Here is a 5000-nt window from a genome sequence, read left to right as displayed (position 1 = left end):
CTACTCTCTCTGTTCCTACTGTACATCCCAGTGTTGATCTGCACATTGGCATATCTCTATATACTTAGAGAATCTCTGGTAGGGATATGATCATATGAGCCCGTATGGAGTGCTGTGCTGTGTGCTGCTGTGTGGTGGGGATGTACTGCGGGGATGTGGATGTGTGATGGGTAGGGCTGTAACGATATGGTATCGAACTGAGAAATCGCAATATGCGATACTGTAACTCCGTGCAAGAAGGCAGTATTGTGATATGCCCTTTCAAAGTCCTGTTCCTTCTGTCCAAAAGACAACCACATACTATGATGTGATTGTGCTTCAAATCATCATTTTTATTTTAAAACTTAAAAAAAAAATGTTAGTTGCATCTTTAGTTTTTGTTTATATATATTTTTTTATAATATTGGCAAATGTGAAAGAAGCTAATTAATACATTTTAAAAGATGCATTAAATAAATCGTGGGGTGTATTGAGTAGGGCTGCACAATTAATCGAAAATAATCAAAAATCGTGATCAAATAGTGAAATCGAACTCATGATTTTAATCATGATTTAATCGTGGCAATAGTGACCTACTTTTGAGAGGGTCCTTGAAGCCAGAACATACGGACAGGCTGGTGTTTCTGGCCAGAAATCTGTCCACTTAAGTTTTATGCTATTGCCTTTACATAATTATTACAATTCATTTTATTTTGCTCATCCCGTATGTAATTCATTCTTGGTTATATTTCATCTTGTTATAATTTTCAAAAAAATCTGCAAAAATCAATAATCGTGATTAATAATCGTGATTATGATTTTGACCAAAATAATCGTGATTATGATTTTTTCCATAATCGTGCAGCCCTAGTATTGAGCCATTGGTCTGAAAGCATGATGCGAACCAAGTCGTGAGTTGAGTGTATCGTTGCTGCCTTGGTGTTGGGGGACCTTGCTGAGGGCAGAAACTGGAGCTGTCACAGTGGATCGCATTCAGCTCTCTCACATCACAACACCCCCGCCCCCACCCCCACCCCCCCACCTCCATACACAAACACACCTCCCTTGATACACAAAAATACTACTGTATGCCATTTTCACCCGTCAGGGGGGAAGGCTTACTGTAGTGTGTAGTTACTGTTCACAAAATGGAACCATGTTTATTATTTCTGCAGGGAATCATGTTTCGAAATCTTTGATGAAAAACACATGATTATATTCTACAATTCTCACAGGTTCTCTGTACAGTATGCTTTCTCTACAATTCCATTCACCACGCTACTGAATATTTAAAGAGTTGGACGGGATCTGAGCTGCCAAAAGTACAAGAATGAGATATTTTGTAATACATTGAACAATCTAGGGGCTTTTTTCACCCAGCCATTCAACATCACTGGTTGTGTAATAGAAATCTATTCTAGCTTTTTAAAAACAAGTTACTGAATGTTCCCATTTTCGACATGTCTAGAGCCTCTCTCTTTTCATGGCTTGCCCACTGTCTTTCATATTTTAGCCCTCTGAATCAGACATCAACACCACCATTGTTTTCTTCTGCCCTCTTAGTTCGCGGCACTCTCTTTTTATCCCTCTGCCTTCCTCTCTCTCTCTCTCTCTCTCTCTCTCTCTCTCTCTCTCTCTCTCTCTCTCTCTCTCTCGCTCTCTCCACCTCTCTTTCTCTTTTTACTTCTTGTTATTTTCTCCTCTCTCCCTCTCTCTCGCTCGCTCTCTCTCTCGACCAATTTCAGGAAGCCTATTCCCTCTGTCTTTTCATCGCCTGCCCTTTGTCTTTCTTTTTATATCCTTCTGAATCAGAAATCAACACTAGCGTCGATCGTTTTTTCCTTTTCTTTCTGTCTCTACAAAAAAAAATCCTTTACCCCCTGGCAGGCTTCACCCTTGCCTCTTGCTTCCTTGTTTTCCGAAGCCTGTCGATGACGGGCTAATTAAACTGGACGGGCTCCTCCACATGAATTTAAGAATAACCTAAACCGTCTGTCTCAGGCCAGGAGATGGGGAGAAAAGGGGCCTTGACTTTGAGGACTCTGAGTGACTTTGTTTGGGCGAAAGTACTGGGGAGGAGAAAGCAGATCGAGGCAGAATAGAGCTAATGAACTCAGCTCATTTCATTCAAAGCATGCTGTTGCCTCGGGACTGAAGTGCCGAGATGAGAGGGGATGCTTTTGTGTGTGTGTGTGTGTGTGTGTGTGTGTGTGTGTGTGTGTGAGTGTGTGTGTGTGTGTGTGTGTGTGTGTGTGTGTGTGTGTGTGTGTGTGTGTGTGTGTGTGTGTGTGTGTGTGTGTGTGTGTGTGTGTGCGGCTGTGTGTGTGTGTGTAGTACTAGTACACCAATCTACCTTCCGGAGGCCACTGTTATTGGAGGACACCCACATGATGGGGCCCTCGCTGCATGTGGGGCCCAAATCCTGGTTTTGACCCCTTTTGCTGGGGTGGGCTGGTGGTTTTGTTGTTACTGGTAAAAGTGTGGAAGTGGAAAAAAGTGGAAATGTTTCCTCACTGAGGTTAGGGTCAGGTTAGGGTTAGGGATGGTTTTGGTTTGTGTGTGTGTTAGTGTGTGTGTGTGTGTGCATGCGTGCGTGCGCGTGCGTGCGTGTGTGAATGTGAATATGCACATGTGTGTGGATGTGTGTGTGTGTGTATGTTTGTGTACATGTGTGTACATGTGTGTGTCATTGTTGTTCCTGAAAGGCTCCCCTAAGTTAGATCAGTCAGCCAAGCAGAATGGACCCTCTATAAATAGGCCGGGCAGAGCGAGAGAGCGAGCGGCCATCACTAGGACACTGTCCTTTAACAGAGATGAATAGTGCGGCCCTAATGGAGCCCCAGCCAAATCAGCTATCATGTGCCTTCACATCACTAGAGGAAAGGAAGAAAAAGATGCCTCAACCGCTTGCATCCTCTACACACACACACATACAAACACACACACACACACACACACACACACACACACACACACACACACACACACACACACACACACACACACACACACACACACACACACACACGTGCACGCACACACGCACACCACACACACACACACACACACACACACACACACACACACACACACACACACACACACACACACACGAAGACACACACACGCACGAGCACACACACACACACACACACACACACACACACACACACACACACACACACACACACACACACACACACACACACACACACACACACACACACACACACACACACACAGTGAAAAACACAAAGGGCCCGCGGATGATTATCACTGTTGAGAATGCTGACACCACAAGGAGAAACATGGGGGCTGTGATGGATGAGTTCAGCATAGCACGCAACACACACACACACACACACACACACACACACACACACACACACACACACACACACACACACACACACACACACACACACACACACACACACACACCCGAAGACCTAGTTTCGCACCAGGTGGCATTTATTAGTTGTATATGCCCTTACCGGCCAAAACCTTTCCATGCCATATTATGCATAGCTTTTCAATGCTATATGAACAGTTACAAAAATGGCAAGAATTTGCATTTTGTACTTTTGTATCTTAGCAAGGTTATAGGTGTAGCTTTAAAATCCATGAAGAAGAGTATCGATTGAAAACAATTAACCGAAATAGGTTGGCAATCCAAAGGTAAAGATCACTTCTTTATGCATTTCGAAGTTATACCTATATCCTTATTAAGCGGCAAAGTGCTGTATACAAATCGTAACCATATGAGGAGCAGTTTATCCTCATATACATCTAATGTTGCTATAATATTTAATGGTCCTTTAATGAGGCTCTAAGCGTATGCTCTTAATGCGAGTGCTAACTCTGATCTGTCCGATGTTTACTTTTAGGAGTGTTTTCACTTTGGGAGACATTAGAGCAGTGATTCTCAAAGTGTGGTCCGGGGACCACTAGTGGTCCGTGACAGAGCTCAGGTGGTCCGTAAGGGAATTTCTATTTTACCAAGACAAGGTAGCTATATTTGTAACATTATTACAAAGCTAAGCATAACATTTTCACTACAATAAGACAGGCTTGTGAATGTGGATAAAACAGTAACTGATCTGCATTGAAATTAGCAGTATCAAATTAGCACCCATCAACTGTCAATTCAGTTGACAGGTGGTCCCTGAACATATTTAGGGGGACAAAGTGGTCCTCGGTCTGACAAAGTTTGAGAAACACTGCATTAGAGGGAATGACTTGATGAAGGGTAGGAGCCTGAATGGCATGAATGGCTTTAGATGGGCATGCAGGTGGCTTCACAAACACATTCGCCCATTACGGACCAAATGGAGAAGGAGATAATCAGCACCAAACTGGCACTCATTAGGTGAGAGAAGATAGCCTTTTATGTCTGGGTGCGTGTGTGTGTGTGTGTGTGTGGAGAGAGAGAGAGAGAGAGAGAGAGAGAGAGAGAGAGAGAGAGAGAGAGAGAGAGAGAGAGAGAGACTTTTCATCATCAACTCTTTATCTTGCATCTTGAGAGAGAGGAGAAATGAGGGAAACAAACAAGAAAGAGAAAGAAAGTGAGAGAGAGATAAACCATCGATGCCTTAGCACGGAATGAGACGCAAGTTTTAGACCAGTCCACAATACATTATGATATCAGCATTTCGGGACCACAATACAGTAACACCTGGTCAACAGCATATAGGGACCACACTATACTACAACAGCTTATTGGGACCACTTACTACAGCTGCATATTGGGACCACTTACTACAGCTGCATATTGGGACCACTTACTACAACAGCATATTTGGGCCACACTAAACTACAAAAACAATATATTGGGACCACACTATACTACAACAGCATACTGGGACCACTTTCTACAGCTGCATATTGGGACCACTTACTACAGCTGCATATTGGGACCACTTACTACAGCTGCATATTGGGACCACACTATACTACAAAAGCACATTGGGACCACACAATACAACAACAACACATTAGGACCACACTACTGTTTGTATGCT

Source organism: Engraulis encrasicolus, chromosome 2 (genome assembly GCF_034702125.1).
Source record: "Engraulis encrasicolus isolate BLACKSEA-1 chromosome 2, IST_EnEncr_1.0, whole genome shotgun sequence".
In the NCBI taxonomy this organism is placed as follows: domain Eukaryota; kingdom Metazoa; phylum Chordata; class Actinopteri; order Clupeiformes; family Engraulidae; genus Engraulis; species Engraulis encrasicolus.
This window is presented reverse-complemented; position numbering follows the sequence as displayed.